At 51.8% G+C, this 25,395-nt stretch overlaps 1 protein-coding gene across 5 annotated transcripts in view; it reads left to right on the forward strand.

Moving 5' to 3' along the window:
• The window catches only part of DPF3 (double PHD fingers 3), a 247,255-nt gene that overhangs the window by 66,668 nt on the left and 155,192 nt on the right, over window positions 1-25,395 (forward strand). The gene's annotated exons all lie outside the window — the stretch shown is intronic.

Raw genomic sequence — 25,395 nt, forward strand, 5'->3', positions numbered from 1 at the left:
ACTCACCACTTCTTTCCAGTCGCCTCAGTGCAGGGACTTCTACTCGCAAGAGAGGCGAGAGGCTCCAAGGCGGCCAGAGAGGCAGCAAGACAAAGAAAAGCAAGCAGGCCCACCAAACAGCTTCCCAGACCCGAAGAGCTTGCGGCTCGTGCTTCCCTGCCGCTTAGCGGCCGAGCGCTCCGAGGCAAGTCGCTGCCTCTCCAGAACTCACCGTCCTCATCTGCGGACCGGGAATCCATGACCCACACCCTACCTCCAGGCCAGGTTAGGGGACCGACAAGAGACGAGGCACATGGAAGTGTTTTGTAAACTGTAAAGTGACAAACATTTGTGTACCTGTGCACCGGGGGACTATGTTTAGTTGATAACTTTGAGTTCCCCCATGAGGTCTGGGTTGTTGGATAGAAAAGTAAATATGGTGACTAGAAAAGTAAATATGGTGACTTTCTGGACGTTTCTGCTTTTCCTCACTGGTGATCGTGTGGTGAAGACAAGTAAGGCTGTGGGTGTATTGGGTTGTTAGGGATGCTGTAACAAAGTAGGGACTGGGTGGTTTAAATAACAGAAATTTGTTGTCTCTGTTCTGGAGGCTGGAGGTCAAGGTCAAGGTGTCTGCAGGGTTGCGGCTTTCCGAGGGCTGGGAGGGGGAATTTGTGCTAGGCCTCTTCTTAGCTTCCGGTGGTTTGCTGGCAGTTTTTGGTGTTTCCTGGCTTTTAGAAGCATCTCCCTGAGCTCTCCCTTCATTGCCCCGCGGTTTTCTCAGCATGTGGCTGCCTCTGTGTCCCGGTTTCTCTTCTCATAAGGGCACCAGTCTTGCTCAGTCAGGGCCCACCAGAATTACCTGACCGGAACTAATCACATGTGCAGTGGCCCTATTTGCAGGTATTGTGTGTGGGGGTCTTCTGAGCCCCGGGGGCCGGCTCCAGGGTAGGGAAGTCCAAGCCGTAGGGCATGCCTGGCTGGGAAAAGAGAGTTCTTCTGATGTAGAGGTAGATGGCTGGGTGAGGGGCCCCATTTTCTACTATCGCTCCTGGACTTTGGCGGGGGTTGGGGTGGGTGGGTGTGGATCTTTGTTCCCGAGTGAATTTTGTTTTTTCCCTTCTGGAGTAGCTCCTGTTAAGCAGTCATTCTCTGTGTTTTAGTCCCCAGTGTGGTACCCATTCTTACTCTCCATACCCCCTTCCTTTTCATGGCCCTATCTCCCTTCAAGCCACTAACCCCATACACGTGTGACCCCCTTCCTTTATAACTCTGAAGCCTGAGGACACAGTTGCCAATTCAGGACACCCCTGGGGTGAATGTGGTTCGCCTTCTCTTCGTCTTCCCTCCCCTTTGCCGTCCTTTTTGCTGTACCACGGTCTCCTTCCAGAGCACATCCCTGACGGAGGACCCCCCCCATGCCGCATGCACCCGTCTTCGCCCTGGGTGCTCGCACATCAGCCAGCGTGTTCTGAGTTGGCGGGATCCCGACCGAGTGTGCTCCTGGACCACAGCGTTGGCACTGGTCACGCGCGGCGCGGGGAGACCTTGGTGGCCCTGCCTTCTAGATCGGCGTTGTTTGCATCCCCCCCCCAGGGCCCGCTGCAATTTAGGAAGGGGCCGATGTGGAAGAAGACATTTACAAAAGCCACCCCCTGAATAACGAGAAGGAACCCACTGAATTCTGCCGCACGGCAGGCCCAGCGGTAGGTGCTTTCCACTTCTCCCTTGGTGCTCCCGCTAATCCGAAGAAGCAGGTATTCATTACATTATCCTCATTTTCTAGATGGACAGTTGAGGTTTTGAAAGGAAATAAAGGAAATGTAAATGCTCGAAGTGGCTCAGCTAGTGAGGGACTTTACACCCCTCGCTGGGACCTCAAACTCTTTTCTCTCCTCGCAGTGCACGCCTCAGAGCGGGGGTGGGAGGCTGCTTGCATCAGTGGTCCCGGGACAGCGGAGGGCGAAGTCAGGCTCCCGCTCTCCGCCCCGCTCTACTGAGCCAGGAGAGAGCGGGGTGCGGCCGGGAATCTGCACTCCAAAGGAGCACCCCTCCCTGACTCCTGCACACTCCCCCCCGCCCCAGTGCCTCCTCCCCTGGTTCCCAGGCAGGCTGAGAACCTGCTGTTCCCCCACATGGGGTTCTGCAATGTGGGGCAGCCCACCTGTAGACAGCCTCCCCATGCCCTCCTTTTCTCCCTGGTGTAGAGCGGTTCCAAAAGCTCTGGGGGAGGTAATGTAACTGGGCTGCACATGAGTTGGGTGAGGGTGGCTTGTGTGGACTGCGTTGACCTGTGGCTTCTAACCCTTTCTGTGGTTCCCGCGTCCTTCCCTTGCTGCACTCTGCCCAAGGTCCTTGCGGGAGGAACGAGGACTGGGGTCATCAGGCAGCAGCCAGGGCCGGGCTGGGCAGGACTGAGCCCCGTCTGGTGGTGATGTTCAGATTCCCCGTGACCGAAAGGGAGCCGGCGTTTCCAGGTGAAATCTTAGCGTGAGCCTGGCGGAATATGGGGCCTCCGTTTAGAACCGCACTTCCTGTCCCTGCTTTGTCTTCCTCTGTGCTCGTTCTGCCTACCTCACGTTCTTCACTTTCCTGTACATTCCAGCAACGTAAAATAAAAAATCCGAAGGAAGAAGTTCTGTTGTCTTATTTACTGATGGGCAGCAAGGACTTGCTCACCCGTAAGCTTTAAGTCAGCTTTTACAGAGCCCCTGCCGCGTCTCTTTTCCCGAGATGTGCAAGCGCATCGTGCGGACTGTGGTCTTCACAGCCTCTTAGGGGTCATAGGATATTGGGGCTAGAATGTCAGCCCCACGGAGGCAGGAGTCTGCTGTATGCCCACTGTCTAGAAGGGTGTTCGACGTGTAGTAGGTGCTCCGTGAACATTTCTTGACTGAATTAACATCAGAGCTGAAAGGCAGTGCTAAGTTAAGCTTGTCCAGAAAGACCAGGGGAGTGAACAGAGGCTCAGAGAGGTGAAATCACTTGCCTGAGTTTACACAGCAAGTAGGTGGTGTGGCTGGGGCTGGAACCCAAATCGACAGGATTAGTCCTGAACTCCCAAGAATATTAAAACCAAAGTCATGGCTTTTGAAATGTACATCCTATAAGCCCAGAGACCCCTGGCTGGTTTTTTTGGTGGGAGAAGCTGTTCAGACCCTGCTCTCTTTCTGGGTCCAAGAGCTCAGGGATCTGGACAGAATCAACAAGCTGTTTTTTCCCCCCTCTCAGAAGAGACAGCATCCCTGACAATGCTAGCTTGGATTTTCAGGCTGACATTCTAAACACTACCTCATCCTAAAAGTAAATGGTGAACTATTTTCATACACTCTTAAAATTTTAATTTGGAAAACTCCTGTCTTTGGAATGCAAAATTCACCAGGCATTTTATATCCTGCAGTCTGAGCTAGTTACTAGAACCTTCTTGCCAGTCCTGCTTGTGAGCCCTACTTGTGGAAAAGGACCGGGGGATTTGACCAGTGTAGTGACTTACTCTTTGAGTCAAAATGTCCTGTTGGTTTAAAAATGTTCACTCTGTTCAGATTTCTGCTTTCTTTCCCTCCTTCCCTCCCCCTCCCCCCTTCACAAAGTGGGGCATTTTGACGCCGTGGGGGATACGGGTGAAAAATTAAAATGATTAGTGTGAGCACCAGACAGGCCTAAATTTCGCCTCACTTGTGCCACCCTCCAACGTTGACCTTTCCTCCATTTCTCACCTCCCCGCCTTAAGACCCTTCATCCAACTTGGGTCCTCCTCCTTCCCGGACTTCACCCAGGCCTAACTCCCATCTTATCCCTAACCCCACCTCTGAGCTTATCTTTACCCATCCCATCCCAGGTGAGGGTGGGGTGACCTCAGGGAGGGAGGGAGAAGGATTTGTTTCTCACATTACCTCGTATTTTTTAACAGCTGAAAGTTTAGTGGTTTGTCTTTGACGCATTGTCAAAAGGCCATTCTGTCAAAACCAGCCAATTCAAAAGGGCAGTATCGAAGTTGAAGTTACGTGGGAGTCAACGTCACACACCCTTTCTAACCTGTCGATAATAATAATGATGACGATAATGAAGTGTTTATCGACCCTCTGCTTCGTAGCAAGCACAGCCTAGGCACTTCCCCTAGTGTGTTTGTCAGATCCTCATAACAATCCTAGGAGACCCGTACTTTAATCTGTATTTTATTGATGGGAAAGCAGGGACAAATATCTTAAGGAGCTTGCCCGAGGACACGCAGTAAGTAAAGAAGGCAATTACCGAACTGCTAAGTGACACAATCTCATTAAGTTTGCACCCTGAGTAGGTGAAGTGTTGGCTTCAGGGTCCTGCTCGGACGTTTTACTGTGGTGTGATGGTGGCCTCCGGAATGCCCACGGTCAGAGAAAACTCACCCCCTTGACCCTCTAGGTAGGCAAGCCCTCCCTAGGCCGTGCCAGAAATAAACCGGGGGATAGCTTCCCAAAGGTGCAGAGCAGCCCGAGGAATGGTGGAGAGCTGAGCTTCGATGCTGAACTTCTCCCTGCTCTTGCTGCATCTCAACAAATATTTAAGCACTGGGCAGTTATGGGGACGAGAAAGAGACCAGTCTAGAGACCATGCCCTCCCGGCGCTCAGAGCTTAGAGACGGATGCGATTACCTCTGTGATCTGGTACACACGGCAGAGCACTCAGGGAGAGGGGGCAGCGAGCAGAGCACTTGGGGAAGGACTGACACACAAAATCATGTCACATTTCAGGAGTCATTTGGTGGTACTTCCATCACAGGTTTCCCACACTTCCAGAATAGTGTTGGTTGTAAGAATAGGCTCTCTTCTTTTCCAGGCGAAAAATTATTATAGTGTAAAATGTTTTCCCAAAGTTTGCTGAGCTGGACTTTGTTATCACAAGAGGTAATGAGTGTGGACGTGCTCTGAGTCCTTGAAAGCCCTTTGGCTGATGTCGGGCAAGCCACAGTCGTAGATGTGCAGAGATGAGCAGAAGGCGAGGACTGAGGACTGGCTCTTGACATTGCCTGATCCCACCTCTCAGCACAGGATGGAGCGAACGTTCATTGAGGGAACTAAATGAATGAGTAGAACCAAGGTTATGAGAGTTTCAGGGACTACATGGCTAATACCATCAAATGTTGGTCAAACAGTATGATGACCAAGAAGTGGCTTTTGGGTTTGGCAAGAAGAGGAGGAAATTAGTTAGTGTGAAGTAGTGGCTTCTGAGGAAGGATGGTGAGTGGTTTCTTTTTTTGTTTTTTAAAAGATTTATTTATTTTAGAGAGAGAGAGAGATCGTGAGCACACGAGTGGGGGAAGGGGCAGAGAGAGAGGGAGAGAGAATCCTAAGCAGCTTCCATGCTCAGCGTGGAGCCCAATGCAGCCCAATGCGGGGCTTGATCTCACAACCCTGAAATCACGACCTGAGCCGAAATCAAGAGTCAGACGCTTAACCAACGGAGCCACCGAGGTGCCCCTGGTTAATGGCTTCTAAAGGGAATGGACAGATGAGAATATTATATATATATATATATATATATATTTTTTTTTTTTTTTTTAAGATTTTATTTATTTATTCGACAGAGAGACAGACAGCCAGCGAGAGGAGGAACACAAGCAGGGGAAGTGGGAGAGAAAGAAGCAGGCTCATAGCAGAAGAGCCTGACGTGGGGCTCGATCCCATAACGCCGGGATCACGCCCTGAGCCGAAGGCAGACGCTTAACCGCTGCGCCACCCAGGTGCCCCGAGAATATTATATATTTGAGGAGCTTTTCAGTGAATGTAAGGAATGAGGTGGGATCCTTGCTAGAAGGGCCCTTTGACAATTAATGGCATTCTTGTGCAGTTCCTAGTTAGTGTGTGAGGGTGAGAGAAAGGGAGGCCTTTGAGGGAAGGAGCGCTGACTGGGTCCAGAAGAGGCAGAGCGCATGGGGCTGTGGTGCAGGAGGAGGGCTTCGCTTGAAAGAGTAGGGAGACCTTTGCTTAGAAACTAGAGATGTGTTTGAAAAATAAACCATCGATTTTCCACACCCTTGCTTTTTACCAGGACACACAAAGATGACCCTGTGTGCCCCTGGCAGGCGGCCTCTGCTCCTTTGCTCGGAGCGTTCCAGCTTCATCTCCGTTTTAGAAGCAGCAGGCTCCCTCCTTCCTCAGTGGCGGCCTGTGGAGACGACCTCAGTCAGTGTGGGCCCATGCCAGGCTGGGGCCGCACCTTGAGTTCAAAAGTATGCGTGCGTGAGGACGTGCGAGCGTGTGCGTGTGTGTGTGTGTGTGTGTGTGTGTACATGTGTGTGTGCACGAGTGTGCATGTGTGAGTGTGTGTGTGACTCCAGGGCTGGTAGGGACTCTCAGTTTGCAGCTGAGGAAACTGAGGCTCGGCGGGGAAAGGGACTGTCTTTGTTGTTTTCCTCAGTGGCTGGCTCCGTGCCTCGCGTGTGGTGGAGATGGAATGCACGGTTACTGAGTAAACCACAGAAGCAGCTAGTTACAGCAGGGAGATGGACACTCAGAGATTCAGATGATTTTCTGGTCACTGTCCTTTCTGTGTGTTTTACACCCACGTCCGTGGACACTGGTTCTGTTGGCATGGCGGAAAGGAAACTCTGAATGGAATGGACTTGCTGAGTGGGCCCAGCCCCGGCTACCTTTGAGGGCGGCCTGTGGGTCACAGCCTGGCCTTGGCACTGTCTCATGCCCTCCACTTCCTTTACTCTCTGCCTCCTTATTGAAAAAAAAATACAACTTCCCAACCCCTGCCCCCAATACTCTCCCAATTCCAGTCAAAGAAGGCCTTGTGTTTAAATAATCATGTGAAAAAGAAAAAAAATCCCACCCTCATAGAAATGTGAAAGGCTACTGGCTCCGGGCAGCTTTCAGTCTTTATTTAAATTAGGGATTTTGTGGATTGTTGTTGTGTTGTTGTTGTGGTGGGATGGTATCCAGTATCCCAATGTCCGTGTAATGCCTTGACTTCACTATCGCTTCTCCTAGGATAATGATAGGTTGGCATAATGTACCTATTGTTCCCTTCCACAAAGCCACACTGTTACAGACGATGGGATGGGGTGGGAGGGGCGTAGTGTGGATCTGGAAGGAGGATCTTTGTGTTTGTGTGAGTGTGTGTGTCCTGGGCGGCCGGGCTGCATCTCAAGTTATTTCTCTTGTTCCTTCCTTGGGTCCCTACCCACCTAGGTGCCATTCCCCTAGTTGTTTGTCTCTCACGTTCCTCCCCACTTTCCCGGTTTTGGCTTCTCTGCACACTTGCCTCCTGGGGCGTCACCCAGCGCTGGGCACAGTCTGAGGACTTCGGCGATGGCTGCTGAGCTGAGGTGTGGAAGAAAGTGTTCACCATTCTTTCGGTGAAGTGACTTGCCCGAAGAGGACAGGCTCACGGGCCCCGGGTATTGCAGATGACCTCGGAGGTCGTTCAGGCCGGCCCTTATCGACTGGACATGTTTGCGTTTCTCATCTGAGTTGTTCAGAGCCCTTTGCACTACAAATCTCATGATACTTTTTGGGACATGTTGGATAATGCAGACGTTGGTTCACGCATTCGACAGCAGCTCACAGGGTGCTCGCCGCGAGGCTAGGTCCCCGACGGGAGGGTGGGTGTGCGGTGATGGGAGGAAGAAGGCAAGCAGCTCTAGCCTCGTGGTGCTTCCACTCCAGCGGCCCAGCTCTGCGGCTGCTGTTAAACCCGCTTGACCGTTATGGAATCCAGAGCTGACATCCTGGGCTTATCTCTTATAGCCAGAAATTAGAACTAGGAGTTCATGGCCCATGTGGCAGCCATTGCCAGGTGACACTTTTTTTTTTTTTTAAAGATTTTATTTACTTATTTGAGAGAGAGTGTGTGCGCGCACAAGCTGGGGGAGGGACGGGGGAGAGAGAGAGGCAGGCTCTCCACTGAGCGCGGAGACTGACAAGGAGCTCGATCCCAGGACCCTGGGATCATGACCTGAGCCGCAGGCAGACGCTCAACCCACTGAGGCACTCAGGTGCCCCATTTTTTTTTTAAGTGAGATCTCTCAGATGGAGATCTCCCCTAGAGACTGTTTTTTTTTTTTTAATTTTTAAAAAGATTTTATTTATTTGACAGAGAGACAGCCAGCGAGAGAGGGAACACAAGCAGGGGGAGTGGCAGTGGAAGAAGCAGGCTTCCCAGTGGAGCAGGGAGCCTGACGTGGGGCTCGATCCCAGGACTCCGGGATCATACCCTGAACCGAAGGCAGACGCTTAACGACTGCGCCACACAGGCGCCCCTCCCCTAGAGACTTTTATGGCAGTACCCATCTCACATTTTCTTCCATCCCCGTTCCCCCTCTCGCCAGCCCCTTCTGCATGGGGCTGGTAGCTCTGGGTAGAAATGTTTTTGACTCCAGCCATAAGCGGTTTTGACCAAGCACCGTTGGCATCCGAATGGGAATGACCTTAGTGTTACCATGAGCCTTGGAAGCCGTGGCCTTTACAGCTCACCCTGAAAGAGGCAAAGGCAGGCTTCAGTGAAGCCAGGGGACACAAGGGCCCCTGGGCTGAGGTTCTGTGACCACAGGCTTAGAGGGAGAGGACTTTTCTATCCTTGGAAGGAACCTGCCTCAGTTTTGCTGCCTGGAAAGGCGAATGTTATACTAAAAATGTATGTCCTTAATCTAACACTCAGATTTCACTGGGATTCCTTATTTTACCTGGCGACCTTACTGTGTGGGGCAGATGGAAAGGTGGGGAGTGGCTGGGACCCTGCACCTCCATGGGGGTGATGATGGCAGGATGTGGTCACTGAAGCACGGAGGTCCTGAAGGATAATGTGACAGTTGTCTCTGACCAGGTATCAAACTGAGACAGGTCAGGAGATGAGAGATCGGAGAACCTGGCCATTTGTGGTCTTTGGCAAAATCACTGTGGAGACATGGCCCTCACACGAGCCAAGAGAAAAGGATGGTCTGTAGCCTTGCTCTTCCCCAGTCGTATCTGAAAATACATTTTGCAAAGTAAACAGATGCATTCCCTTTGTATATACTTTACAAGAATCCAAATTCTTTCCTCCTGGTAAGTTAAACACCCAGGGCTGAAAATACATGTATACAGGGACAATTGAAAGGGTGTCTCAGCCTTGGGCTGCTTGGGGGCAGGTACCTCGAGGTGTGTGCTGCCCTGAGAGGCTGAGGGCTCAGCATCTTTGCTCTTTCTCCCAGGAGTGAATTCCCAGCCTTAGGATCCGTGTGACTGTTCAAATGCATTGCGTCTGAACACTGGGCGGCCCCTTGAAGATCAGCTAATCTGACAACCCGGAACTCACCCAACTTTTGAGCCCAGATGAGGAAACTAAGCCCAGAAAACTCTGTGGTGGGCTTCAAGCCCCACGCCATGAAGCAGGATGAGAACCCAGGTCTCTTGACTCCAGGTCGGACACAGTTTGCCTCGGCTGTACGCTCACGGGTCTTGTTTCCTGTCTCAAATATAAGCATGTGGAGGGTAGAGACAACGTGTCGGTCTTCTGTAGTGTTCAGAGGGCTGCGGACAGTCCCGCACACCAGCACTTCCTGTTAGCAAGGGCGAGGGAGCTTCGGCTTGTTGGCGGTACAAATGTTTGTGGGTGCCCCCTTTGCTTCTCAGGGGGAGTCTACTTCCCATGACTCAGCCCACACTTGTGTTTCCTCAGCTCTGGGTCTGGGTCACTTGGAAAGTGGATGGCTGGCAGGGATGACATCCACCGCGAAGGATGATTCCCGAGGAAGCTAGGACTCGTCACCCCTCAGCAGCTACCCTTCTTCTCTGCCCTCAGGAGTCTTGACGTGTGCAGCTCTACTTTCTCCCACTGTTGCGTGCGCTCATTTCCTGGCTGTAAGGACAGACGAGGGGCAGAGCCCGCACATTTGGTGTTTTGTTCCTCGCATTTGGGGTGACATGGCCAGCACGAACAGGCCTTGTCCAGGTGCCACCGAGCACGAGTGCTGCTTTCCTGGTCTGTCCCGGGAAAAGAGGGATTCTTTCACTCCGAACTTCGTGATGACTTCACAGAGGCAATGAAGGGGGAATACGCTCCACAGTGGAGGGAACCCTCTGTGGTTTCCGAGGCAAGCACGTGCCTGAACGGCGAGCATACACAACCACGGTGAAGTTCACGGTGTGGCTCTGTGGGGATCACCGGCTGCCTCCCTGGCGTCGTGCCGATGCCTCCAGCCAGGTGTCCAAGGGCGAGGCCTTGTCTTGGCTCTGAGCTCCATCGTCACTGTCTTTCTTTTTTTTATCTCAGTTCTTTGAGCCCCCCTGGTGCCCCTCGTTGGTCACCCGAGACCCCTCAGATCCTTGTTTCAAGGCAAGAGGCTCATGGATCCATTTGTGGACACTGCCAACGATTACCCCAGGTCCAGGCACCAGAACACTACGCGCATTCCCTGGAGTTCTTTCTGTTTATGTGGCTGGTGTCCAGATCCAAGGAGATGCTGGGGACTGAGGGGAGGCCACTTCCTCAGGCCAGTTTCCTTCTGAGCTAGCTGCCTGCGAATGCACGAGTGCTTTCTCCTCGTGCTGCACGGCTGGGAGGATCGTGTTAACCACCTAGGCTCGGGAGGGAGGGGAACACCTGTGGGATGCGTGCTGCCCAGAGAGGCCTCTCCCATTATTCCAGAGCCGCAGGCAAGTAAGTCTGTGGCTATTTCCTTTCCCACATTATCAAATGGTCCCCTGATGACAGCAGCCCAAGTTTAATTGTGTTGTGCCTGTTTATAGGCAGGCTCATTGTGCGAATCCATAACCACCTGCCCGTCTGCCCATCCACTCATCCATCCACTGGTATCCATCGTGGGTCACCAGATCCATCTATCCACCCACCCTCTTTCATCCATCCATTTATGTACTTCAAGGGACCAGGCGGGTAAAGCAAATGAAGAAAATGTGCCAGATGAGGACAAGAGGGAGTGGTAGGGACTGTGGTGAGCCTCAGGGGACAGTTAGTTCACTGAGCTGCCATCTGCCACATTCCCGACTGACCGCCTCTCAGGTTTGATAGGTGGCACCTGATGACCACAGTGACCCGTCTTTATAGAAAAACTTTTGGGTAGCATTTGAACAGCCTGGAGCTGTTGGGGTGGGGACGGGCCAGGCTCTTCTTCAGCCTTGTGTAGAATTCGTTGGTAAAATCAGACTCTGGAATGTGTACCCGTCAGGGCTTTTTAAGGTTGCAAATGGTAAGAAACCCAACTCAAACTGCTGGGGCCCAAAGAGGAATATAGGGGCTCGTGTACCTGGAAGTTCAGGAGAGCATCTGCTTCACTTGGGCCTGGGTCTAGGGGTTCAACAAGGTCAGCTGAACTCCCTCTCCCTCCTCCTCCCCCTCCCCCTCCCCCTCCCTAGCGGTTCTGCTTTCCTTTACACTGGCCTCTTTGCAGACAGGCTGGCTTCCTGGGTGTCTCCCAGCAGCTTCAGGTAAACATTTTTTATCAGCTTTTCTACAGGAAAGAGAAAGAAAGCACCTCTTTCCCACAGAAACCCAAGGGTTGACCTGAGTTTGCCTGCCTTCTAACCACGTGTTCACCCTTGAACCAATCACTCAGGCCAGGGGAGGTGGTTTTCTCCTGGGTCATAAGCCTGTCTCTAAAGTTGTGGGATGGAATGGGACTGGTTTTACTCAACTGGTGGTGGGGGGAGGTGGTTCCCTGGAGGAAAATAGAGGGATTGTGATGGCAAGGTGGTGGAGGGGCAGCTCAGTGGGCAGACACCCCTGTCACGTCCACAGGGGGATGGGCTGGTGGAAGGACTGGACTCTTGCATTTGCATCGTAAGGCAAGACCCGGGACGCTGAGCCTGACTGGGGTTGCCCTGCCCCCCTTTCTGTCCTGTATCCCAGTTTGACGTCTGTCCGGCTCCCATGGTGCACAGGATGAGGAAAGCATGGTGCTAGGTGGGCCAAGGGTGGGCCTTGCACTGCCTCCTGCACACTCCCGAGATGCTTGCCCCTGTGAAAATGGATGTTTACTCCAGAACCGTGACTTCCAAAGTTTTTGTTGTTTGGGGGAAGGACAGTAACCCAAGAGGATCCCGAAGGGCTCAGAATGCTCCGGGAACCCCTACCCAGGTTCTGCCACTGCAGGAGGAATTGCCAGGATACAGGGCTCCCTTTTAGCAGGGCTGACTCGGGCCCGGAACTCAGCCGCACGGATCCCATGACTTGGCCTAAGACAAGAACTGAGGCGGTGGAAGAGCCATACTTGCAAATTTGGAGCCTCTGACTTCCCACCCCAGGCTGAAGCTGCCTGAAGGAGACGGGGACCAGGCTTCATTCTCTGCAGCTGGCAGCCCCTGGTGTGGCCTTAGTGGGGACCCAGACTCCTCCATTGGAACTTTGGTCCCAGAGAGTAAATCGGGCAGATCAGGTCTGACCTCAGTCACGTGTCATCCTTAGTGCCAGAAATACCAGCTCTCTTAGGGTTGAGCAACAGTTTTCGCCTCACCATCAAGGATGGTTTTAACTGTTTCCTACCTTGGAGTTTTGTTACTGTTGAAAATAGCTACCAGAGAGCAGAATGTTAAAGGGAAGATGGAAGAAGGGTAAATGGAGCTCATAAATGGACGTGTTTGTAAAAACACTAGAAGCTATCAATACATAAAACCTGCTTCTAGCGGAAGTAGAACCACTCACGGTGGAAAGCATCCAAGAACCTTCACACCCTATCTCACTTGCTACAACGCCCCAGTGAGGTTGGTAGGGAAGCGCCATTTTCTTTTCGTACGTATCTCACAGATGTAGACATGGTAATTAAGAGCATATTTTAAAGCTTTTTTTTTTTAAAAAAAAGATTTTATTTATTTGAGAGAGAGAGAGCGAGCAGAGTGAGAAAGATCACGAGCAGGGGGAGGCAGAGGGAGAAGCAGGCTTCCCACCAAGCAGGGTCTCCATCCCAGGACCGTGGGATCATGACCTGAGCCGAAGGCAGACGCTCAACTGACGGAGCCACCCAGGTGTCCCCATTAAGGGTGTTCAGAAGAAGATTAAGTTTTGCTGTCTCCTATCCATGTACCAAGTGTAGTCCTATCTCCTACATGCCTTCCTTCTCCTGTCATTTTAATACCTCACCTTACCCTGGGGGGAAGATCTGCCCAGTCTCTGTCCTCCTTTTCTCTCATTCTCCTACCTTCCAGATTCTACCTTTATAAAACCTTCCAGAATGATTCCAGACTCAACTGATCTCTCCATTCTTTTTTATCAGCAACAGTGCTAGTAGATTGCATTTATCACTCACAGCTTATATGAGTTAGGGGCTGAAGATACAAAAAACATCCCTGCCCTCCAGAGGCCCGCATTCTAGGAAAATGGCAATAATAAGACCTATTTCACGGAGTTGTTGTTATGAGTAAATGAATTAATATACACACAGTGTTTAGCATAGTGCCTGAGACACAGTAAGTGCTTCATAAATCCAACATGCCAAGGGTTTTATGTGATGTTTAATTCATGCAACAGTTGAGAGAGGCCGATTTTCCTGTCTCCTTTTACAGATAAAGAAAGGGATTGCTCAGATAAGTTGTGCAATTTTCCCACAGTCACACAGCTAATTAGCAGGAGATCTGAGCTTCAAATTCTAAAACTCCCTCTCTCTCTTTTTTTAACCTCGCCCGAGATACTTCAGTGATGAAAGCAAGTGACGCACCATGTTGTTGTAAGATACGATCCTCGTTCCTTGGGCGCCTGCCTCAGTTCGCCCATCTATGAAATGGGAGGGTGGAAAGATTCCTGTTGGGAATTGTCGACTGCGGCACGTAGCCCGAAGTGACCACAAGACAATTTAAAATAGCACCATTGTTTGCAGGAGAAAGATATGTAGGGGAATGGAGCGTGGGTTTGTGGAAGATTACCGGGGTCCCACACTTGTCTTCTTGCAGGAAGTAAACTCAGATCCAGCCCATGTCTGATCTGGGAAATTCTGATCATAAATCCAGAACTTTGGGTGCCTCTGGAGGGAGGGGGTGCTCTGCATTGGGCTGAGTGGCCCCTCTGATTCCTGGGACCTGACGGGGCTTTGCGGGTATTTGCTGACTGACAAGTAGCTCATGTCAAGCTGGTTTATTTAGTCACTGGGGCTGATAGACCCCAAAGGGATGGGCTAACAGAACTCGGGGGCAGCTCGTTAGCTGCTGTTTACTGAGCACTTACTGTGTGCCTGGCATGGAGTGATGGATTCCGGGTGCATTTTTGTCTTTATTCCTCGTGATGCAAGGACCCTTCAAAGTTAGTACTTCAGTTGGGGAAATAGAAGTGCACACAGACATGTCTCTTAGGCACCATACACTTTATACTTCAGTTAGATTTTTGCTGCAAAGTAGGATGTTTTCAGTATTCTCAAGCTGCGGGCACAACCTTATTTCCTACAACCCCTCACTGTTGCTGTAACAGTTCTCAAGAACTGTTACATACCTTTGCTAGACAGAATAGAGGCCCCTCAATGAGGTCTGTGTCCTAATCTCTGGAACCTGTAAAAAGGTTACCTTATAAGGTAAAAGGGACTTTGCAGATATGATTACATTACGGGTTTTGAGATGGGGAGATTCTCCTGGGTTGTGTGGGTGGGCCCAATGTCATCACAGGGGTCCCTATAAGAGGGAGGCAGGAGGGTCAGAGCCAGCAATACGACAATGGGAGGTAAGGAGCCACAAAGCAGAGAATGCAGGCAGCCTCTAGAAACGGGAAAAGGCAAGGAGGCACATTCTCCTCGAGAGCTTCCAGAAGCTAAGCAGCCCCGCCCAAACCTTGATTTCAGCCCTATGCAACTCCTTGCGGACTTCTGACCTCCAGAACTGTAAGCTAATGCATTCAGGTTGTCTTAAGCCACTATGTTTGTGGTAATATGTTACAGCAGCAATGGGAGACCAACACACTGCCTTTCCACACATCCTGTCGGATATTCTAAAGTCCCAGCCAACTAAGACTCCTCTTCCTTGTGTCCCAGTGCCCTTTAATCAAAGGGGATAGTGCCCTCCACCCACCGAGAGGAGGACCTGTACTAGAGTCAGGTTTTTGTGGGTGGGGGTGTTTTTGTACTGAATCATTCGCACACTTGTGATTGTGTTTCTGACCACTGACCCTACTGGCTAGACAGCTGACTGGTGGGGGGGCAATCCGAGCCAATGGCATTGAGCTGTTTTATTTTTTAATACATTCTGCTACCTCTCCTCTTTGTGGACGGAGAAGCCAGGGGAATGGATGATACTGTTTGGGGGTTAACTCATGAGCTTTTTCCACCACTGATGATGGCAGCGAGTAGCAGGTGGGACCCTGCATCAGAGTAACAACAGCTAATGTTTACTCATCATTCACGGTGAGGCTCTATCATTGGTTCTCAGTGATCTGAGGAGGATGGTGCTATAATCATCCCCACTTTACAGATGAGGAAAGTGAAGCTCAGGAGGTCAGTGGGTCAGAGAGGAAGTAATGAGGAGCCAGGACTCAAACCCAGCACCCTCGCTGCTCACTTAAATGGTGTGCTGCCTCTCACACGTGTGCTGTAGCACGGACTAGGCGCTCCTTAAATGCTTACTGGTGAAATGAATGAATGACAACCACTGAGGCCAGGAGCACCTTTATGAACCCCATCCAGAGGCAGCAGGGTAGACTGAAGGGCTGCCAGAAAACCCAGCTGGACAGCAAGGAATTTACTCCTGCAGGTGCAAAGATAGCACGGACCTGGCTATCTTACTCCGCATCTCGCATCTGGACTCATGGGGAGGCCCAGCTAAATTCTTGTCGAATTTGTCGGCATCTTCTATCCAGCAGAGCCGCAGGCACCGAGCGGGAGGCAGGGATGGTGATCTCTGAAGATCTCCCTTTCCCCTGGGGCTTCCCACACCCCCATCTTCGGATGCTCCAAATGGCTCAGCTGGTGATGCAGGGTGGACGTTGGGGGTAGGCTTGTTAATTTCATTTCTTCCTCGCTGAATATGGACGAGAGAGATGGGAAGGGGGCAATAATGATGGACATAAACTTGGTGTGAAGCTGCAGGGGGCCCCTATGGCCTTCGTCTGTCTAGAAATTACCAGTGTCCCTAATATATGACAGCCCGTGCGGATGCTTCTTCCCTTTTGCTTTCTTTTATGTCTTGCTTTTGTGAGCGAGATGAGAATTTACCACTGGTGAGCCTTGTGCTATGTAATGAATAGAAGGCAAGTGACCCCAGCTGTCTCCCCCTCCCGTCATCCCCAGGAATGTCTTGTCAGCCTTAGTGGTCTTTGCCCAGCCAGTTCAGACAGGCTGCTGCTGTTTTGTTAAAGGGCCTCGTGGCTGCTGACGCTTTTGGTTTCCTCCTTCTTCAAATCTCTCTCAAGTTATTAGTTCATTTGTAGCAGTGGTCAGAGCAAGGAAATTCTATTGATTTTCCTTCCTTTGTTCTCAGTTTCTCCATATATTAATTGGGTCTAATCATGTTTGCCATCCTCCTATCTTTAGGGGAGATTTGGTGTTTAACGGGAGGGATGGAGAGTGTTTCTGACCGGATGGAGGTTACTTCAAGTCTACTCCTGCACAGATTTTAAGATAGAACTCAGTTTGTATTTCAGCAGTGTTTCGTTTTTGTCTTTGTTTTATTTCATTTCGAAGAACAGTCTCTGTTCTGGATGTTTTCCAGTCCATCCAATGCTGTAAGAGCCATTTGCCTAGAGATGTCACATCAGTGATGGAAGATTTGGAGGGGTTGGGGGAGAGGACATTCAGGCCAGCTCTGGAGGTTTGGCCCCCATCTCACGCTGGGTCACTGGAAACGGCCTCTGCTAATTGGACCTTGTCCTGTCAGGATACATCAGACAGGGCCACGGCACCCCCCTCCCTGAGCTTGGTGGGGGTTGGACGGTCGGCAGAAGCAGGTGTCTCTGCTGCTGGGTCCTGGGGGCTTTGTGACTCTGGGGCGCGAGAGCCGGCCAGCAGTCCTGCAGACTGAGGTCGGGAGGCTGTGCAGAGCCGGCTTCTCCAGGAGCCTGGTGGGCCAGTGCTGACGTCAGGGCTGTGGGGCTATGTGGGGCCGGAGCTGGGGTGTGTGTGTGTATGTGTGTGTGTGTGTATGTGTGTGTATGTGTGTGTATGTGTGTATGTGTGTGTGTGTATATGTGTGTATGTGTGTGTGTATGTGTCCTTACAAGTCATGGTGTTGGCCTTCAAGAACACTCCTAACACTAGAAATGTGGGTGTTTTTTTTCTGCCATTGCCTTCCAAAAAAGACAAAACAAAACCCTTTAGTCCTTGAATTGTGTTAAGGGGAACATAAATTGTGGCTGTAGGGAGGACGGGAGGAAGCACAGTTTGGCTCCAGGTCCCAGAGCAGGAAGCCTTCCTCCCTTTCTGTTGCCGCCTGGTCCCTCTGCCCTGCCCTTCAGAGTTTCCTTGTGACTGTCCCAGGCGAGGGCGGGAGGGCCCATGCCGGCGGGCATGTTTTGTTGACTTGCTGGTGTGTGCCCAAGGACAAGCCCTTGGCTCCCGGCTGCTCTGCGGGAAGGAGCCGTGGGGGCATGTTCTAGTGTTCTGGGCTGGGCTGCGCCTGCCGTGGCCAAGCGGTGCCATGGCCCTTGGACAGAGTGAGTCCAGGTGGCATGGGGCACGCCGCACTCTTCTCCCTAACCCATACCCCTGGCCACCTGCCCGTCTTGCTGTCATGGGTGGCCAGTGTCTCTGAGCTGCCTGCCTGGGTGTGAGTGTGTAGGCCTCCTGCAGATGGGTGGGGTTGGCTGTCAGGCAGCGTGGCCTGGTGGGAAAATATGCCTGTGGATTTGGGCTGAGCTGTGCTCTAATCCCAGTTCTGCTGAGCAGCTCTGTGGCTTTGGTTGAATTCTGCGTCCTCTTTGAGCTTTAGTTTCCTTATCTATTAATATAATGACGAAGGAATGCTGATGGCAGTTGAATACGTGACCTGCCACCGAGCCGTTGCTCGACAGACTGTGCTAAGATGGTCGAAGCTGTGATGTTGGCTTCATTTGGGCTAACAGTACATCACCTATAAAGTCCTCCAACACACTGCACAGGACGAGCCTGATCCGAGCAAAGGGGACCCCGCATTGGGCCCGATTACTTCTGTGTTCATGCTGGTCACGGGTAGACAGCTTGCGGGCTACTTGCGGGGCTGCCTGGCGCATCCCTCCCTCCCCGGTGTTGCTTCGGTGGTCAGCAAAGGGGCTGGTGGGGCCCGGGCAGAGAGCGGAGGCTGCCAGGGCAAACCTTCAAGCCAGCAAGTCAACGTTTATTTATAGGTCTTGGAGGGATTCAACACCCCAGGCAGTGGAGGAGGGCCTGGCAGAGGCCGCTGCGGGGGGCAGGGGGCAGGGGGCAGGGGGCAAGGGCCGTGACGATGGGGGCACGGCTGGAGGAGAGAGAGAGGCCGGGTGGCATTTGGAGAGCCAGGGTTCCAGCAGAAAGCTGCAGATTCCAACAGAGTAGACTAAGGTGTGTTTAATAAGATGGCTATTTATAAAAGTGTGGGCAGGGAAACGTCCGAGGTAAGATAGCACGCAGTACCCTGGGGGCTAGGTCAAGGGGAGAGCGTAGCTTATATGGAGAGGGCTGCCTGACAGGAGCTGTGACCTTCAGTAGATCCAGAAAGGAGGCAGCTGGGGGAGTAAATGCCCCATCTTGCTCTCTTCCATCCCTCTGACCTGCTGTTGGCATTCGCCGTTGGCCAGGCTGCCAGAGGCAGAGGGAAGATGGCAGGTGGCTGGCCATGTAGGACATACTCCTGGAGGCACAGAGCAGGGAGAAGAATGGTGGAGAGAGAACCTGGAAGGGCCAGTGGAAGAGAGTTGGCACGGAGAAGCAAGGGCTCGGGGGAAAGGAAGGCAGGGGACATTTAGGGATACATGGGTGAAGAGAGTTGAGTTACCCAGGGGACCCAGCCAGAGGCTCTGTGGCAGAATGATTAATATCACGGACTCAGGGAGGCAGACAGAATGGGGACTGATTTTACCCTACTTCTTTGCGGTCTTGGGCCAGCCGTGGAACCTCTTGAAGCCTGTTTCCTCATCTGTGAAGTGGGAAAGATGAAGACAGTATTTTCTGCCTCATAGTGGGGTACAAGGAGATACTAAAGTACCCTGCAGGATGCCTGGGACGCTGGAACCGGGGAAGCGAAGACAGGACAGACAGAGGGCTTTCCATGAAACGCAGCGTCCCGCTGGGCAGGCCGCGAGGATTGTGTAAGGCCCAGTGTGGGTATTATTTATGCAGCTGCCGAAGGCTAGGTACCTAGTTTGGGTCACCGGGAAGGCAGAGGTGAACAAACGAGGCCAGTCTTTCTCCCAGGGAGCTTGCGTATCTAGTATGGATAGACCGGTAGTAAGTAAATGGTAATACGATCATTTTTTATAGTTGGCAAAGTGCTAAAAAGACCAGAAACCAGGGGGGCGGGGAGAGAAGAGTGAGTGCTGTGCAGAAGGAGTTCGGAAGGCCTCGAGGAGGCAGGAGTGAGCAGGGCCCACGGAGCAGCAGCAGCCACCCTGTGGAGATGAGGATAGTGTGCGTGGCGGGACCCAGCAGGTGCCAAGGCCCGGAGGAGGGGGAGGCTGGTGTTTCTGGGGCAGAGAGCTGGCTTGGGGAGTGCCTCCTCCAGCTGGTAATCACAGCGGCCCCTTGGGCGGACATGAGGACAAGGTGGAGAGCACCCGTATGTGCTCGAGGACCCTTAGTTGTTGGCTGGTATTATGATTACTTTAACGAAAATTATTCTTTTAGAGCAGGAGGGCATAAATAAGTGGGTAGATATGGTATAAAATGTTCCAGTGGGTCAGCAGACATTTACTGCCAGGCAGTGCTGAGTGTTGAGGAGTCCAGACTTGAGCTGGGAACGCCTGGTTCAAATCCTGACTTGGCTGCCCCGTAGGTGGCCCTGGGCAGCTGTCAGAGTGTCCTCACCTGTGTCATGGGGAAAGAGGAATAGTGTCTCTCTCATGGGGGTTACTGCAAAGATGAAATGCATTATTCTTTCTAATGCACTTAGAATGTTCTGGAACCTGGCCCGCGGTAAGGGTTACCTGGTGATACTGTCACTGCTGAGGCTCAGGAGTGGGCTTGGGGCCAGAGCGGTGGGCCAAGGGCAGGTCTGAGGCATGTATTTGAGGAGATCTTGGCCACGCAGGGCAGTAAATGCTGATGACTGAATAAGCGGCCCCACCGTTACTGGAGGGGGCATCATCAAAGGGCTGGAGGAGGGAAGGGAAGGCTCTCCGGAGGGTTGTGGAGACAAGAAAATAAAAATACTGACCAGACCTGATGGCATCAGGCGAAGACGAATATGACCAACCCAGTGCTTCTGCCCTTCCCAGGTAGCCTTCAGCAGCCGTGTGCCCATCCCCAGGCTGGGCCTCTACTTACCTCTTGTATCTGGCAGTGAGGGAGATCCCCCCACCCCGTGCGTCAGTTCCTGGGGCCCTTAAATCTGATAGATGTTGAGACTCTTCTACCCTCAACTTGCCCCAGGTCAGAGAGAGCAGGGGAGGTTAGAGGTCAGAGGACGGGAGCTGGGGACCTTGGGGGACGAGGTGGAGGTGGATGGCAGTGTGGATGGAATTAACCAGAACCCTGTGTGTCTGGCAACCGGCAGATTCTTGTGGTAAGATAAGTGGAACCCTCTGCAAGGTAATTATTAGAGAGCATAAATTCCCCAGATAAGCTGTCCTCAGAAGAGATATTGATGGCTGTGGGGCATGAGCTGGACGCCGCCCTCCCTCCACAAATATTGACTCCTGTCCCCCACCTCCTCTGTCCCCCTCCTCTTCCTTCTTTGTTGCCTTTCCTCTAATCAGTGGCCCATCCGGCCCTCCTCCCCTACAGACCTCAGCCTACAGCTCAAGTCGGCTCTTCTGGGCCCTTCTTTTTGCTTGCCTCTGGGCCCTCTTCATGATGGAGGTCCCAGAACACAGCGCGCCCACCCGCACCCCTGTAGTTCAGCAGGTCTGGTGGAAGAGGTGCAGCCCCTGTGGGGGAGAGTTTCGAAGAACACACGGAAGCCCCGAGCTTCCCCTGGGTCCGCATCCCCAGAAATGCACTTACCGAGTGCTGCTGGGTCAGTGTCAGGCTCTGTGAAGGGCCGGGACCCTACCTGGTCCCAGGGATGAAGAAGAGGTCGGGCAGGTGCTTAGCACAGTGGGCAGGTAGCAGGCACCTGTTGGTACATCTCCTGCTCCTAGCACTTTCCGAAGCCCCCTCTTCTCTCCAAGCCTGTGGGCCTCCTAGGGAGCTCACACTTTGGCTCACATTCTCAGAGTATTTGTTTAAGAACTCTTAAAAGAGGCGAGGGCCTGATGAGGGGCAGCTGGAGAAGCAGGACTGCTGCAGGCAGTCATTCCTGTCTTGTCCTGAGTCGTTCAGTTCTGGCCACAGACCTGTACCCCAAGTCTTCACCAACCCGGACATGACCTCCTTAGAAGCCCATTTACTGCCATCACTGACCATGTTGAGGGCGGAGGGGCCCTTACCTCTCTCTGACCCCAAACAGCTTATCATTAGAGTGAGCTTATCGTTTATCAGCCAAGCGAGGGCACGTTTGAGAGGGAAAGTGGGAGTTACTAATAATGATTGCCTGCACCTCTGTGTGAACTGGGACTGTTCCGTGCAAAATGGGTCCTATGTATCAAAGCTCTCTGCCCGAGATAATGCTGTAAATATATGCCTTTCCAACTTCCACGGTTCTGATGATGTTCTAATCCTGGTGAGATTGGACCCTGGCTGCCGCCTGGCTGGCTTGCCTCGCCTCTCCCCTGCGTTCCGACTCTGTGCATGTTCCATCATTTGGAATATGTGATGATGGCCCTCTCCACTTCATAGATGGGAGCCTGGGGCTCAGTGGGGTTGAGAGACTTGCTGACGATCCCCAGTGACCAAAGTCCAACTTCGACCTGGACCCGAGGTCCAGGGGCCAAGCCCTATCCCTCCACTCTGGGGCATGATAGAGTGTCCTCACCCAAACTGCCAAGGGCTGGCATGCTTGTGGGAGCCAAATGCTGCCTCTGGTCACATTCTGGAGAGCAGAGAGGGGGTGAGGGAGGCAGGGAGGCACTGCAGGCAGGAGAAGCCTGAACAAGAGTCTCTCCTGTGCCTGGTGGTTCCTAATAATGTTATTGGGAAAGGGGCTAAGCAGGGTTTCGGCACCACCCTGTTTGACAGGGAGCACCCCAGGAGGGGACAATGATCTCAATGCCCCCATTTTCACTCCACAGGAGGAGACGAGGGCTCTGCAACTGTGGGAAGCATGCTTTGCCCATTGGCCAACAGCGTTTTCTAATGAAAAAGGGCTTTCGAGAGAGGCTAGAAAAAAGTAATTTCCAGTGATGAGTTTTGCATGCTGTAGTTAACAATAATTATTAAATAGGTAGAGTGAGCTAGTGCTTGTTTTCCTTATTATTAACTGTATTTATGGGTTTTTATTAAGTTGTACCAAGCTGGGATAATTGTAAAATGCTCTGCTTGAGCTGTGTGACTCTCGGCCTCCCGTGCTATTTTCTTTCATTCCGAGGGCGGAGTCTTTTCATCATTCGAGACTTAGGTTATAAACCAGGAGTTGGCAAACTTTTTCTGTAAAGGTCCAGAAGGCCTTGCCGGCCACGCAGTCACTGTTGGAACCCCTCAACGCTACTGTTGTGGCGTGACAGCACCTGGACCATATGTAAAAGAATGTGCGTGGCTGTCTTCCAATAAAACTTTATTTATAGGAACTTGTGGGGGCCAGATTTGGCCCGGGGGCAGTCATTTGCCTCCCCCTGCTGTAAACAATGGAGAAATCCTGGGACGAGGAGCCTGGACACTGAGGATCTGATGTCAGCCCTGCTCTGGCGTGACTGGAGGAAATTACTTCCCCTCTCTAGTTATTGGTTTTCCTTGCTGTACAACAAGCAGTGCGCATCAGACAATCTCCAACACCTGGGATTCTTATGGTAATCTGGCATTTTCCTTTTTGTCCCCTCAGTCAACCTTCAGGGAGCCACAGGGCCTCTCAAAGCCCTTTACCCCTTGTTCACCTTCGGGATGGATTTGGTTGCTAAACCACATAATAACGTTTTGTATTTCTCTTTTGGTATCTTTCCAGGCAGCTCCATCACCAACCTACTTCTTGAGTTACTAAGAGGGGACTCTGTGACGGGCTCCGTGACTAACAGTATCTCTGGAACTATTTGGCAGTTTGGGAAACTGAGGCACAAAAAAGAGAAATGGCTAAGATTGCCCAGCACATTGGGGATGCCTTAGAGAAACCTGGTGCCTCCACACACCAAAAAAAAAAAAAAAAAAAAAAAAAGTGTTGTTCGGGTTATGTCAGTTCCAGAGGCTCAACTCTCAGTGAGGGGACAGCAGGGCCCCCGTGAGGGGCTGGTAATATAGTGGCCAAGAACAAGGTTCTGGACTGAGACTGCCTGGGCTTATCGCTTCACAGCACCACTTGACACTCGAGGCAGATCACTGAAAACTCTGTGTGCCTCAGTTTCCTAATCTGTGGAATCGGGGGAAAGAATGGGATGGGGCTGTGTGAGGGTGAAATGAGATCATCCAGTCGAGTTCTTAGAACAGTGCCTGGCACCCACAGTAAGCTCTCAGTAAATGGCGGCCAGGCCACAGTTTCTATTCCCACCATCTTGTTGCCTTTCCTTAGCTACGTTGAGGATGTCTCTTCCTCAGTTTTATACCCGACTCATCTTCAACTTTTGGACTGGAGATGTGGGCTGACCTGCATATCAAGTGACTCTTGATGAGGTGAAAAGACTGAGGGGAGGGAGGGAAGGAGGGAACTCGGGAAATAGGTTCTCTTCAGTGGTTGGGAAGTTCTGGTATCTTTTGTCCTCATCCCAGGATGTAGAGGTTATGAGGGCGGATTTAGGTATTTCTAGGGTGACTTACCTTTTGGTTTTGGTCTTCTTAGTTTCCCGGAATGTTTCTATCTTTTCTACCAGAGAGCTTGGTAGCCTCTTGGTCAGCCTGGCTTTGTTCTGTTCTTATTAAAAGGTTTACAAGCATGTGCCTCAAAAAGCAGCAGGCCTGAGGCAGTTTTCTCAGAGGGCTGCCAAGAGAAATGGGGGTGACTCGCAACCTTGTGGCAGGTTAAATGAGACTCAGTGCTTCTTTGTTTGGCGTGATGTCCCTTAGAAGCGCGGCCTGGAGATCATTTGGTCTGCAGGGCGTTTGCTTCTACCGGCTGATTTTAACCAACTCTGACAGGAGGGCAGAGGCCCCCAAGCGAGGTCAGGACCACAAATCCCATCCCAGCAGGTGCATGATGGGGAGACAGCGCCCTCCCGATGACCTTCAAGTTCCCATTGATTTCCCGTCAAGCAGTGCTTCCCCACCCCCATCCTGCTCCTGCCCCTGCTACTACCCATAGGCTCGGGGCTCCGGAAGAGGACATGGATCAGCTCTTCGGGAAAGAACATGCCAAGGAGGTTAATTCACAGACAGGTCCTTTCAGGAAACTGGAGTAGGGACATTGGGGACCGTCTTTTGGCACTGCTAGTTTACAGTGCCAGTATCAGGCCTGGAATGTTCTTTTGGGGCATAAAAAAAGAAGAGCTGATGTCATGAAGGGCATCATTTATCCTCTTGGCCCCACTTCTCTGCAGGTTTTGCAGTGTGCGGGTGGCATTGTTGGCTCATGAGCAAGGTTCAAGTATGGACAGTGGAATGGGCTCCCAACCCCCTGATGAGTGTGTCGGGCAGGGAGGATCAGAAGTGAGAAGGCAGTGGTGTCATTCTCATTCCCTGTGCTGGGGGCCTCCCTTTAGTGATGACTTTCTTGCCCTCTGGAAAGCCAGGCTCCCATACCTTTCGAGCTGTCTCTTGCAGGTAGCCTGGGTCTTTCACTCCTTTGTTCAGTGTTTTCTGTCAAGCGATTTCCTTTGTGCCAAATCCTGTGTTGGGTTCAGAGAGTGGTAGACAAGAGAAATAAAGACCTGCTTTCATGGAGTTCATAATTTTGTTACGTAGAGACAATCAGCAGGCAAAGAAAAAACAGAAAAGTTTGATGGTGGTAAGTATAATGAAAAAAATGAAGTAGAATGGGACATAGCAAGGACTTGGGCAGGAGTGGAGTAGGGTGGGCTGCCTTAGGGTGGGTCAAAGAAGACTCTTCCGAGAAGAGCCCAGCCATGAGAAGAGCTGGGGGAACTGTACACCAAGAAGAGGGAATAGCACATGCAAGAGTCCTGAGGTTGGGATGATGTTGGTATATTTGAAGGGCGGAGAGAAGTGCGGTGAGAATGGAGCTGAGTGGGCAAGGACAAAAGGAAGTAGAAAAGGTGGGCATGGCCAGATAGTCTGGGGGCCCATAGCGATGGAGAGGAGTTCAGATTTTATTTTGAGTGCAGTGAAAGCTGTTGGAGGGATTTAAGGAGGAGAATGTCATGATCTGATTTCCATTTTAAAAAGATCACTTGGACTGCTGCGTTGAGAATTGACTACAGAGGATGTGTTCTTTGTGGCTGTGTTTT

This window comes from Ursus arctos, unplaced genomic scaffold (assembly GCF_023065955.2).
Source record: "Ursus arctos isolate Adak ecotype North America unplaced genomic scaffold, UrsArc2.0 scaffold_25, whole genome shotgun sequence".
In the NCBI taxonomy this organism is placed as follows: Eukaryota; Metazoa; Chordata; class Mammalia; order Carnivora; family Ursidae; genus Ursus; species Ursus arctos.